The following is a 15,043-nucleotide window of genomic DNA, read 5'->3' on the forward strand; positions in this document are numbered from 1 at the left end:
TGAAATTTGGAGGGTCATTAGTTTCTTTTATGATGGTTTGTCCTCCAATATGAGACAATTCGTGGAAATGATGTGTAATGGTGAATTTATGAATAAGGAACCAGAGGAAGCCTGGGACTATTTTGATCTGTTGGCAGAAAATGCACAGGCTTGGGATACAATAGATAAGAACGAGAAACCTAAAATACCGACTAATACTAAAGGAGGAATGTATCATGTTAAAGAAGAAAATGATGTAAATTTAAAGATTGCTAATCTAACTAGGAAGGTTGAAGCCATTGAATTAAGCAGAGCCAATACAGGAAAGGCACCTACTATAGATGAAAGTATTTGTGAAATCTATGAGAGTAATGCACACTTAACCAAGGATTGTCCTACAATCCCCGCCTTCCAAGAAGTGTTGCATGATCAAGCGAATTTCACAAATGCTTATAAGAGACCATTTTCTGAAACATATAATCCTAACTGGCGAAACCATCCGAATTTTAGTTGGAGACATGGACCCGCTGCCAATGAATCTCAAGGGAATTCCATACCCTATGTGCCACCCCATAAGAGATCCCTTGAAGATACTTTGCAAACCTTCATGCAAGGGCAGACTCAAATAAATCAGAATACAATGCAATCACTCCAAGAACTTAAAAATTCTGTAGGTAGAATTGAGGCTCAACTTAATGTTAGGGAAAGAGGGACATTTCCAGCCCAACCTCAATCTAACCCAAAGGGTCAACATGAGGTCCATGAAGCAAGTTCATCCCAACCTAAATTTGAACAAGTTAAGTCTGTTACGACCCTCCGTAGCGAAAAAATAATTAACAAAGAAATTCCAATGAAGGATGACAGACCTAAAAAATCCATTGAGAAAAGGGATGAAAATAATACTGAACAAGATGATCTAATACCTCATCATAAGATAGTTGCTCCATTTCCTCAGCGCTTGCTTGCAGCTAAAAAGGGAATACCTAACCAAGAAATTCTGGAAATTTTTAAACAAGTAAAGATTAACATTCCTTTATTAGATGCAATTAAGCAGATCCCATCTTATGCCAAATTTTTAAAAGATCTTTGTACCATAAAGCGAAAGCTTTATGTACAAAAGAAAGCTTTTCTAACTGAACAGGTGAGTGCTATTCTCAAACACAACACCCCACCTAAGTATAAAGATCCTGGTTGTCCTACCATATCTTGCATCATAGGAAACTTTAGGATACAACGAGCCCTTCTTGATTTAGGTGCAAGTGTTAACTTACTGCCCTATTCAGTTTACGAACAATTAGGACTTGGTGAATTAAAACCCACCAAGGTTACTCTCCAACTTGCTGATCGATCTATTAAGATACCAAGAGGAGTGGTCGAGGATGTACTTGTCCAAATTGATAAATTCTATTTTTCAGTCGACTTCATAGTATTAGATACCCAGCCTGTCATAAATTATACCACTCCAATACCTGTTATCTTAGGCCGCCCATTTCTAGCTACTTCCAATGCTTTGATCAACTGTCGAAATGGAATAATGAAAATGTCATTCGGGAATATGACTATAGATTTTAATATATTTAACATTTGCAAACAACCCGATAATGACAACGAAAATGATGAGATTCATGGAGTTAATCTGATCGACTCCATTGTAGAAGATGCTCTTGTTCCATCTCTTTCTTCTGATCCTTTAGAAACATGCCTAACTCATTTTGGACATACAGAGATAAAGAGAAATCAGTGCTATATTAGATTCAGCTCCTTTGTTGGATACAGATAGGTGAAAATCTCGTTTTGAAGAATTGCCCACATGCAACAATAGTCCTCTACCATCTAGTGTTCAAGCACCTAAACTTGAGCTAAAGCCTTTGCCATCTGAGCTCAAATACGCATACCTTGGTCAAGAAGAGACTTTTCCTGTGATCATATCATCCCAACTCGAACAAAGTCAAGAACTAAAATTATTAGAAATTCTCAAGGAGCATAAGGGAGCAATAGGGTGGACAATTGCTGATATCAAGGGAATTAGTCCCTCAATTTGCACTCATAGAATCCACTTAGAAGCTGATGCCAAACCTTCTCGTCAACCTCAACGTCGATTAAACCCAAACATGAAGGATGTGGTTAGGGCAGAAGTTCTGAAACTTCTGGATGCGGGTATGATTTACCCAATTTCAGATAGTAAATGGGTAAGTCCAACCCAAGTGGTCCCGAAAAAATCTGGTGTTACTGTAGTCAAAAATGCCAACAATGAATTAGTTCCAACTAGGGTCCCCACTAGTTGGCGTGTATGCATTGACTATAGAAAACTTAATTCTGTCACTAGGAAGGATCACTTTCCTCTACCTTTTATTGATCAAATCTTAGAAAGGTTGGCAGGACATAAATTTTATTGCTTCCTAGATGGCTATTCAGGTTACAACCAAATTGCAATTGATCTTGAAGATCAGGAAAAGACCACTTTTACATGTCCTTTTGGCACATTTGCTTACAAGAGAATGCCTTTTGGATTATGTAATGCTCCTGCAACCTTCCAAAGATGCATGCTTAGTATTTTCTCCGACATGGTTGAGCGCTTTTTAGAAGTTTTCATGGATGATTTTTCGGTTTTTGGCTCCTCTTTTGAAAACTGTGTGGACCATTTAAGACTAGTCTTAATTCGGTGTGAGGAGAAGAATCTAATCTTAAACTGGGAAAAGTGCCATTTCATGGTAACTAGGGGAATTGTTCTCGGGCATGTTATTTCATCTGAAGGAATTGAAGTAGACAAGGCTAAAATTGACTTAATTGCTAACTTACCCAACCCAAAAACTATCAAAGATATACGCTCATTTTTGGGTCATGCAGGATTTTATAGGAGATTCATTAAAGATTTTAGCTCAATATCTAAACCCTTATGTAATCTCCTTCAAAAGGAAACCCAATTTGTGTGGTCTGAAGAATGTCAAAAAGCTTTTGATAAACTTAAAAGCTTGCTGACCTCTGCTCCCATCATGCAACCACCTGACTGGTCACTTCCTTTTGAAATTATGTGTGATGCTAGTGAATATGCAGTTGGGGTAGTTCTAGGGCAAAGAAAAGAAAGAAAGCCTTATGTTATCTACTATGCAAGTAAGACTTTAAATAGTGCACAAAAGAATTACACCACTACGGAAAAGGAACTACTTGCTGTAGTATTTGCACTAGACAAATTTAGGTCTTACTTGATTGGATCCAAAATCATTATCTACACTGACCATGCTGCCCTTAAGTACCTTCTTTCAAAAAAGGATGCTAAAGCGCGTTTGCTTAGGTGGATCCTTCTGCTCCAAGAATTTTTTCTAGAAATAAGAGATAAAAAGGGGGTAGAGAACGTAGTAGCTGATCACTTGTCCCGACTCACTCTTCCAGATTCCATAGACAATTCACCCATAAGAGACACTTTCCCTGATGAGCAACTCTTTGAGATCACGTCGTCACCCTGGTTTGCAGACATTGCAAATTTTCTTGTCACGGGTGAACTTCCGATTCATTGGAATAAACAGGATAAAAGAAAATTTCTGATCGAAATAAAAAATTTCTTCTGGGATGATCCTTATCTTTTCAAATACTGCCTAGACCAAATTATTAGGAGATGTGTACCTAATGACGAATTTATTAGTGTCATTTTCTTTTGTCATTCTGAAGCTTGCAGTGGTCATTTCTCTGCTAAGAAAACGGCTGCAAAAATTTTACAGTGCGGTTTTTATTGGCCCACCTTGTTCAAAGATTCCCATAACTTTTGCAAAGCTTGCGAGCGTTGTCAAAAGTTGGGTGGGATAACTCGTAGGAATATGATGCCCCTCAACCCAATTTTAATTATCGAAATATTTGATTGTTGGGGAATAGATTTTATGGGTCCATTTCCTCCTTCATTCGGAAATTTGTATATCTTAGTAGCTGTAGATTATGTCTCCAAATGGATTAAGTCAATTCCTTGCAAACATAATGACCATAAAACTGTTCTAAAATTTTTAAAGGAAAACATTCTTTCCAGATTTGGAACGCCTCGAGCCATCATCAGTGATGGGGGTTCACACTTCTGTAATAAGCCTTTTGAGGCTTTAATGCGAAAATATGGAATCACCCATAAAATCGCCACCCCTTATCATCCACAAACAAGTGGACAAGTTGAAGTCTCCAATCGATCAATTAAGAATATTTTGGAAAAAACAGTTAACCCAAATCGCAAAGACTGGTCTTTGCGTTTAACTGATGCACTTTGGGCTTATCGTACTGCTTTTAAAAGCCCGATTGGTATGTCTCCGTACCGTCTTATTTTTGGCAAACCTTGTCACTTGCCTGTGGAATTGGAGCATAGGGCATACTAGGCTATTAAGAGATTTAATTTTGATATGGATAAGGCTAGTTCACTACGCAAACTTCAACTTAATGAACTAGAGGAAATAAGGAATAAAGCATATGAGAATGCTCGAATTTATAAGAATAAAATGAAAGTCTTTCATGATAGAAATATTATAAGGAAAACATTTGAGCCTTCCCAGAAAGTTCTATTGTATAATTCAAGACTTCATTTATTTCCAGAAAAATTGAGATCTAGGTGGACCGGCCCTTTTATAGTTAAAACTGTTTATCCGTATGGAACCGTTGAGATAGAGAATCCAAACACCGATAATATTTTTAAAGTAAATGGCCAACGTTTGAAGTTATTTTTAGACAACTTTATCCCAGAGGTTGAATCTACTAATCTGGGCGATCCTGTTTATCAGGATTGATCTCTATATCTGCTAGAGATCCTCTCTTTGTATCATAATTTGTCTTTCTTTCATTTTATGTTAATATGACAATTGGAGAGCAACAACAGTATGCAATCATTCTATCAGGTAAATTCTCACCTTTAGCCTTATTATCCTTCCTACAATCATTAAAGCCATATTTTATGCATTCATGTTGCAACATTGGGGACAATGTTGAAATTAAGTTGGGGGGAGAGATTACTGTATTTTTCTATATATCATACTAATTGTCATATCTTTCAAAAAAAAATAATAAAAAAATAATAATAATAATAATAATAATAATATATATATAATAATAATAATAGTAATAATAATAACAAACATATATTTTGTTTCATTTAATTACCACTTTAATTTTTTTCAAAGAATTAAATATGTGTAGCTATTAAGGCAAGGAGCGCATTATGACTTATCAGAGACCTATTACTAGATCCCCACATAAGTATTCAATGACAATAGGAAGGCCTCAGGAGTTTACTTGTGTTACCTATTTGTTTGTTGACCTTATTTACAAGAGAAGTACGAGTGTCCTTGTCTTAAAGTCCATGTTTTGGTTTTCACATAAAGATAGAGTTTGAAATTCCCGGCTAGATCACCTGGGTGCCTTATGTTCTGACCTTGGTTGACCTATAGTCACAATACAGTCACGTTACATATGTATATATATATATATATAAAATAAAAAAAAGGAGAGAAATAATACAGTTTGTCTTCACTGAGTAACCGGGCCTCTTGCCTACAAAGCAGCGAGTGTTCGCGTAAAAAGGTGAAAATGACTAAAATAAGTGACTAGTCTGGCCTCGTGGCGTAGTCTGGTTCGAGTAATTAAGTCTGAGGGGTGTTTCACCTAATGCCTTGAGCCAACTGGATCAAGAGTCATTGACCCAAAGCTCGTTACATGGACCTTACTAGAGCCTAATGGAGTTGGACTATTGTAGTCACTATGTGAAAAAATAATAAAAATAAAAATAAAAAATAAAAAATAAAAATAAATTAAACATGAGTAAGTTAGTTAAACTTAAACCAAGTGACGTGTGGATGACTGGTTTGACTCCATTGTTTTAGAACTCTGTGTACCTGGGATGTCTAGTTGGGATTGATAGCTTCATTTTTATATGCGAACCATTCTGGATAAATAACATGTGATATTCGGAAAATTTTGTGGATCGGGAGCTAACAAATGGTAGTTAACACTTATGAATTTGAGTAGTGCACCTAGAACTCAAAGGGTACCCAATTGTGGTGGAGGTATAGGTATTCTGAGACGTCACATTTACATTTGCCTTAAGAGTTGCTATGTTTTAAAGTATCTTCTAACTTAAAAACGATGTTTGTGGGTAACATCACTGCAAACCCTCACGAGACAACACTCGTCCACTAGGATAACCTAGGGGTTTAACGGCTTGTTGCACGTGCTAAGTGCAATCGTAATGCTCTACGAAAGTGAGTATTTATTTTAATTCATGCATGTTGATATATATATATATTGATGCAAAAATAAAATTGTTCTCCCAAGTGCAGGAGAATCGCACAAGTAGTAAATTTTCGGGAGTCCGAGGTCGAATCCTCAGAGAACGAAATATATGTGAGATTATTTAGTATAATTTCAGATTAATCAATTCAATAAATTTGTGGATTAAAATGATGTTTTGATTTTCAGAAATTAAATGCAAAGAATAATAAACAAAATTCAATGAAATAAAGATGGTAGGGATCTGGAATCCCCCTTGATGATATTGCATCCAAGGAATAAACTTTATGGTTCTTGATTAAAGATTAAATATAGGATAGATCTAATCATGGTATATGTTTCATGAACATATGAACTCAATTTCTAAGCATCCGTCGTGCTTTCTACGTCTACGACGAATCAAATACTAAAGCAATCCATATATCAATAATCATAATCCATTAAAGATCTATCTATGAAATAACTATACATGAATCAAGAACATATCAATAAATATAAACCATTGAAAGCAAAAGTTTAGAGTTTACTTCAAAAAGCAATACATCAAAGGTTCTTCCATCTCCCTCCCTAAGAAATCAGCCCTCCATTAACATAAAAGAAAACTCCTTTTTTTTTCTTTTCTTTTTTTTTTCGGAAACAGGGGCTCCCCTGTTTCCCTCTCTTCTTTTCTCTAATGACAGGGGGAGCTCCTCTGTTTTTTTTTTCTCGAATGAATGATCCCCCAGCCTTGACCGAGAGAGCCTCATATAGTTCACAAACTCTTGGGCCAGCGATGTTCCCTGATCTCTCGCGGTGGAGATCAACGGGTGGATTCTGATGCCGAAGGATGAAGACTCTTGGATGGCTGAGATGAAACTAAGACGCAGACGGGAGTTGATCACCGATGCTGAAATCACAGGATGCCGGAATCACGGACTCGGTTAGGGTGCGTGGTACCTGAACCGTGGATGGCTCGCGGAAGAAACTCCATGCGGACGCTGGGATCTTCGCGGATGAGGCATAATCTGGGATGCTGGGAAAGCTGGATCGTGGAAGCTTTGGAATGCATCGCGGGATTTGGGATTCTCTGTTGTTCCATCGCGGAAGGATTCGAAGATGCTGGGAAGCGCGGGTGGATCGGAATCACGATTGCTGGGATCTCGGGAGAGCTGAAATTGCTGGGAACTTGGATGTGATCACTGGATTCGGGTGCTTTGTTGATGCTAGGACGCGCTGTGACATGGTGGATGGCTCGCGGAAGAAGCTCCATGGATGATGGACGGCTGGGCTTGATCGTTGGAGCTGGGTGAACACGTGGATGAAGCGGTGGGTGCAGATAAATTGTGAACTCCAAAAGCCTTTGAAACGGGGAAAGAGGAGGATGCTCGTTTCTTCCACGCGGGCGGACACGTGGAATAGATGCCGGCTTGCAGATGCTTAGGCTTGCAGAAAAATGAAGCTGCGATGAAGTGGTTCTGATCACCTGCACCCCACAAAAATATAATATTAATACAGCACTTCTATCATTATTTATTAGCAATAATACTAATTTAAGTGATGTGTAGATCACACTTTTGTGCTCTCATCACACCCCCCAACTAGCTTATTGCTAGTCACTAGCAATTAACGAGCAGATAATAAAATGAGAGTGCAAAAAGTGTTGGTTGATCCTTTGATGTTTTATTAGAACTAATTGTATAAAATTAAGATAAATATTCACTTTCGTAGGAATCACGATTGCACTTAGCACGTGCAACAAGCCGTTAAACCCCTAGGTTACCCTAGTGGACGAGTGTTGTCTCGTGAGGGTTTTCAGGGATGTTACCCACAAACATCATGAATGATATGACATGAGATTCTAAAAAATATGAAATAAATCCTAAGCTAATACACATGTAATTAATTGATATATATTTTCAAGCATGGCAACTGTCAAAGCAAGAAAATATAAAAGTGTAGTGTGCATCAAATCGCATGACTTTCTCAGAGTACTAATACCTCCACCACAATCGGGCACCGCCTGAGTTTTAGGTGCACTACTCAAGTTCACAAGTATTTTCTACAATTTGTTAGAACCTGATCCATCAAATTTTCAGAATATCACATGTTGTCTAAATTTGTGAAGAATGGTTCGCATATAAAGAAAGAGCTATCAATCCCAACTAAACAACCCGGGTACACAGAGGTCCAACACAATGGAGTCAAACCAGTCATTACCACATGTCGCTAGGTTCAGTCCGACCAACCCTATTCATGCTTATTTTTTATTTTTAAACACAAATGACAATTACAATAGTCCAACCCCATTAGGCTCTAGTAAGGTCCATGTAGCAAGCTTTCAGCCAATGACTCTCGATCCAGTTGGCTCAAGACATTAGGTGAAACACCCCTCGGGCTTAATTACTCGAACCAGACTACGCCACGAGGACAGACTTGTCATCATAAATTTTTTTTTGTTTAATAATAATTTTTTTTTTATTATTATTTTTTTTAATAATGCAAGAAAAGAGATGGTAGACTGAACCATATAGATATTTTTATTATATATGTGACTGCATTGTGACTATAGGTCAACCAAGGTCGGATCATAAGGCACCTAAGTAATCTAGTCGGGATATTCAACCTCTATTTTTATATGAAAACCAAATCATGAACCTTATGGTACGAACAAGGACACTCATACTTCTTTTATGGATAAGGCTAACAAAAATGCAGTTAACAAATATGAACTCCTGAGGCCTTCCTATTATCATTAAGTACACGTGTGGGGATCTAATAATAGGTCTCTGATCAATCATAGTATGCATGTGTTCCTTGCCTTAATAGTTGCACAAACTCAATATGAAAATACATGTGCATTTGCTCAGCAAAGAAATTAATAGAATAAATCAAATGCAAAAACAAGTTTTTTTTTTTTTTTTTTGATCAAAATATTTTCCTCCCCCCAACTTAAACATTGCATTGTCCTCAATGTAAAAGATGCAAGAAAACTATATATGAGAGACAATAGAGAAAATAATAGAGAGAAGAAGAATACCTTGAGCTGTTGATTTCCAGAAAAGAAGACCTACAAAATAAGAAGAAAACTAGAAATAAAAGAAAAAAAATAATTCTAACTAATATACACATACCTTGGCCTTCATGTTCAGTCATAAGAAGGCTCCCCCAAGGAAAAGGAGTCCTCTTCATCTGCAAAATTTTCAAAAAAAGGTTTTAATCTGTGTCCATTTACCTTAAAAATTTGACCATCCTGTGGATTCTCAATTTCAACTGCCCCGTGTGGAAAAACAGTTTTTACAATGAAAGGACCTGTCCATCTTGATCGTAACTTTCTAGGAAACAGATGTAAGCGAGAGTCATACAAAAGAACTTTTTGTGCAGGTTCAAAAGATTTTCTTAGAATTGATTTATCATGCCTAATTTTTATTCGTTCTTTACAAAGTCTAGCATTGTCATACGCATCCCGACGAATTTCATTCAACTCACTTAGTTGTATTTTTCTAGCTAAACCAGCATCTGATAGTTCAAAGTTTAATTTTCTAATGGCCCAATACGATTTATGCTCTATTTCAACAGGTAGATGACATGCTTTTCCATAGACTAGCCAATACGGGGATATACCAAGAATAGTTTTATAAGCAGTACGGTAAGCCCACAATGCGTCAGAAAGTTTTAAAGACCAGTCTTTGCGTGATGGATTCACCGTTTTCTCTAAAATTCGTTTAATTTCCCGATTGGCTAACTCTACTTGGCCACTAGTCTGCGGGTGATAAGGAGTTGCAATTCTATGAGTGATACCGTACTTTCGTAATAGGATCTCAAAAGGCTTATTACAGAAATGTTTTCCCCCATCACTAATTATAACTTTGGGCATTTCAAACCGTGAAAAAATATTTTCTTTAAGAAATTTCAAAACAGGTTTGTGATCATTAGTTCTACAGGCAACAGCTTCTACCCATTTTGACACATACTCAACACCAACTAAAATATACTCATATCCAAAAGACGGTGGAAATGGGCCCATAAAATCCATGCCCCACATGTCAAAAATTTCAATAGCAGTAATGGGCTGAAGAGGCATCATTTGCCTACGAGTTAGACTTCCAATACGTTGACATGGGTCACATGTCCTACAGAACTCGTGGGCATCTTTAAATAGTGTAGGCCAAAAAAAACCACATTGTAACACCTTAGCTGCTGTTTTTTTAGATGCAAAGTGTCCTCCGCAAGCACTGGCATGACAAAAAGAGAGTACACTTTGAATCTCATGATCTGGTATGCATCTTCTAAAGATTTGATCATTGCAATACTTGAACAAATAGGGGGCATCATAATAATAATTTCTTACTTCACGCAAGAAATTATTCTTATCATTCGATCCCCAATGCTCCGGCATCCGGTTAGTGACAAGAAAGTTTACAATATCAGCATACCATGGCATAGTAGAAAGTGCAAACAATTGCTCTTCAGGGAACGAGTCCTTGATGGGCAACTGTGGCACCGAATCATTAATAACTAGCCGTGATAAATGGTCAGCAACCACATTCTCTACTCCCTTTTTATCTTTGATAGTGATGTCAAATTCTTGGAGTAAAAGAATCCATCGTATTAAGCGTGGTTTAGCCTCTTTCTTATCCAGTAAATATTTTAGCGCTGCATGATCCGTAAAGATAACAATAGGAGCACCAAGGATATAAGAGCGAAATTTGTCTAATGCAAATACTACTGCAAGCAATTCCTTTTCGGTGGTGGTGTAATTCATTTGAGCATCATTTAAAGTTTTGCTTGCATAGTAAATGACATATGGCTTATTATCCTTGCGTTGTCCTAGGACAGCTCCTATCGCATAGTCACTAGCATCGCACATGATCTCAAAAGGTAATGACCAATCGGGTGGTCGCGCGATGGGTGCAGTGCTAAGCATAGACTTCAACTTTTCGAATGCCTCTTGACAGGTTTCAGTCCAATTGAACGGTGTATCAAGGGATAGGAGGTTACATAATGGTCGGGCTATGACACTAAAGTCCTTGATGAACCTCCTATAAAATCCGGCATGACCCAAAAATGATCTAACATCTCTAACCGTCTTGGGTGCAGGTAGCTTGGTGATTAAGTCAATCTTAGCTCTATCAACTTTCATGCCCTTCGATGAAACAATATGTCCTAGGACAATTCCCTTTGGCACCATGAAGTGGCATTTCTCCCAATTCAGTATCAGGTTCTTTTCTATACACCGAGCTAAGACAGCTTGTAAATGTAGTAAACAATCATCAAAAGAATCGCCAAAAACAGAAAAATCATCCATGAACACTTCCAAAAACTTCTCGTTCATGTCTTCAAAAATACTGAGCATGCATCTTTGAAATGTTGCAGGTGCATTACATAACCCGAACGGCATCCGACGGAAAGCGAATGTACCAAAAGGACAAGTGAAAGTAGTCTTCTCTTGATCTTCTGGTGAAATCTCGATTTGGTAGTATCCGGAATAGCCATCGAGAAAACAATAAAAATTATGTCCTGCAACTCTTTCCAAAACTTGGTCTAGGAAGGGTAAGGGAAAGTGATCTTTCCTAGTGACCAAATTCAATTTTCGATAGTCAACACACATGCGCCAACTCGTGGGGACACGAGTCGGGACTAACTCACCCTGCTCATTTTTGACTACCGTCAGACCTGCTTTTTTGGGCACGACTTGAGTAGGACTTACCCACTTGCTATCGGAAATTGGGTAAATAATACCCACGTCAAGCAACTTGAGGACTTCTGCTTTAACCACATCTCTCATCGTAGGATTCAACCTGCGTTGCATTTGCCTTGTGGTTTTGGCATTGTCCTCCAAATATATCCGGTGCGTGCAAATTAAAGGGCTAATCCCCTTCAAGTCTGCAATAGACCACCCTAAAGCTCCTCTATGATTCTTTAGAACACCAAGTAATTTTCTTTCTTGGGCATGATCAAGATCAGATGAGATGATTATAGGAAAAGTGTCATCGGATCCAAGAAAGGCATACTTGAGTTCCTTCGGTAAAGGTTTCAACTCGAGCTTAGGTGCTTGTTCATGGGATGGTACTATCTTTGCTCCTCGAGATGGCAAATGTTCAAATTCCTCTATTCTCGGTCTCCACCCATTGACCATCATGACATCCGAGTTATCTAAAATAGGTGGGACCGTATCATCAGCAGTACCTTCAGAACACCAATCTATCAAACCATTGTCGGCCGATTCAGTAAATGTTTCTTTTAACAAATATTCTTCCGCAATGGTTTCAACCCATTCAACTTCTTTACTTTCTTCATGATCACTGGGTTGTTTACCTATACTAAAGACGTTCAGTTCCAAGGTCATATTTCCAAAAGAAAGCTTCATGACACCATTCCTACAATTAATCAATGCATTAGAAGTTGCAAGGAATGGGCGTCCTAAGATGACCGGAATCTGAGATGGTGAATTGGAAGCCGGATGTGTGTCCAGTACGATAAAATCAACAGGAAAATAGAACTTGTCTACTTGGACCAACACATCTTCGATAATCCCTCTAGGGACCTTCACTGACCTGTCAGCTAATTGTAAGGTCACAGTTGTTGGCTTTAACTCACCCAACCCGAGTTGCTCATATACCGTATATGGCAACAAGTTCACACTCGCTCCTAAATCTAGCAATGCTCGCTCAATCCTAAAATTGCCAATGATGCACGAGATAGTTGGGCAACCTGGATCCTTATATTTAGGAAGAATGTTATGCTGTAAAATTGCACTCACATTTTCAGCCAGAAATACCTTCTTCTTGACATTTAAACGACGCTTGACAGTGCACAAATCTTTTAAAAATTTTGCATAGGAGGGCACTTGTTTGATTGCATCAAGAAGAGGTACATTGATTTTTACTTGCTTAAAAAGCTCAAGAATTTCAGAGTTTGGTTCAAGCTTTTGCAAGGGCTTTAATCTTTGTGAAAATGGTGCAGGAAAAGGACATTCAATTTTTTCAGTAGCTGTTGGTGCTTCAGTTTCTTCATTATCCTTTTCTTTTGTCTTGGGAGGGTCAGAATCAGGTATGACTTGTGTTTGTTCTGGAACTGGTCGGTCAATAATCTTTCCACTTCGCAAAGTTATTATACTCTTTGCTTGCTCTTTATGCAAAGTTGAAGATGATGCACTACTACCGCCATAGACTTGAGGATTAGGTTGTGGTTGAGCTGGTAGCTTACCTTTCTCTTGAGCACTTAAAACAGTGGTCAGCGTTGTCAGTTGATTTCTTAATTCATCATTGATTTTGGCTTGACCTTGCATGAAAGATTGCAAAGTTTCTTCGAGACTGGATTTTTGAGGGGGTGGGTGTGCATAATGAGGTTGCGGAGGTGGAGGAGTTGGGTTATATACTTGTTGAGGTTGGTCATTCCTCCACCTGAAATTTGGATGGTTCTTCCATCCAGGGTTGTAAGTACCCGAAAAAGGATTATTAAAAGATTTTTGATAGGTATTCATAACATTGGCCTGATCGTGCAAGACTTCCTTGAATGCGGGTATTGTGGGGCAATCAGTGATGAGATGGCCAGGCATCTCGCAAATCTACAACACTCGCTGTTATGTTCTACGGTCTTGACGGGTTCAATCCTTCTAAGTTCAATTTCCTCTACCTTCCTAGTAAGGGCTGCCATTTTAGCTTGAATATCATCCTGAGTATTAAGGTTGTAAAGGCCCCCGTGTGGAATGCTAGTAGGCTTAGGCAAAGGTTTATTCACTCTATCCCCTGTATCCCATAATTGTTCAGTCTCTGCGAGAGAGTCTAAATAGTCCCATGCCTCATCGGGTTGCTTTTCCAGAAATAGACCATTGCACATAGTCTCTATAAATTGTTTTAATTGTGGAGACAATCCCTCGTAAAAGAAACTAATGGTTCTCCATGTTTCAAACCCATGATGAGGACAAGAGAGAAGCAAATCTTTAAATCTCTCCCAGCATTCATAAAATGTTTCATGGTCTTTTTGTTGGAAATTACTAATGTGCCTTTTCAAAAAGTTAGTCCTTTGTGCGGAAAAGAATTTTTTCAAGAATTCTCTTTGCATATCATGCCATGTTCCTAACGATCTTGGTCTCAAGGAGTTCAGCCATGTTTTGGCTTTATCCTTCAAGGAAAAAGGAAACAAGGTTAATTTAAGGACATCTTCCGATACATTTGGCACTCTAAACGTGATACTAATTTTCTCAAAATCCTTAAGATGAAGATAAGGGTTCTCGGATTCCATTCCATGATACTTTGGCAGCAATTGAATTACTCCTGGTTTGATTTCAATGTGTCCTACAATTTCAGGAATAATCATGCATGAAGGTTGATTAGTCCTAGTGGGATGTAAGTATTGTCGAAGTGTCATAACTGGGGGTCTACCTTCATTACCATGGTGACTTCCTACATCATCATCAGCCATCTCACCAGATCTGAGATTTTGCGAAAAAGTTTCAATAATGTGATCTAAGGAATTGTCAAAAGGTTGTCGACTCAGACGTCCAGTGTTGTCCCTATTCCAACCTAGCATACAAAATTTCAGAGTTTATTTATTTGTTTGTTTTTTTGTTTTTTTGTTTTTAATGATTACCCTTGATCTTTTCTTAAAGTTCTTATCAATTTTCAAGTAGCAACAAGGGTTAATGAGATATGATGATAATAAAATTCTGATTCTAAACAAAAAAATTAAACACAGAAAATTCAAAGCAGACAGTAGCAAAGTTTATATTAATTTAATGATCATAAAAGTATCAGAATATCAATCAGACCGTTCAGATGAAAGAAACATGTGTCTACAGCAGCCGACGAAATTTGAGTGCAATCAGACGGTGGAT

The 15,043-nt window shown here is 37.9% G+C and overlaps 1 pseudogene; it reads left to right on the forward strand.

Moving 5' to 3' along the window:
- The first annotated feature begins 14,116 nt into the window (after nt 1-14,116).
- On the forward strand, nt 14,117-14,214 carry LOC149753749 (small nucleolar RNA R71; annotated as a pseudogene).
- Nucleotides 14,215-15,043: the final 829 nt, after the last annotated feature.

The sequence above is a fragment of the Phoenix dactylifera genome, chromosome 4, assembly GCF_051530095.1.
Source record: "Phoenix dactylifera cultivar Ajwa chromosome 4, Ajwa_hap1_PhDact_Kaust_v1.1, whole genome shotgun sequence".
In the NCBI taxonomy this organism is placed as follows: Eukaryota; Viridiplantae; Streptophyta; class Magnoliopsida; order Arecales; family Arecaceae; genus Phoenix; species Phoenix dactylifera.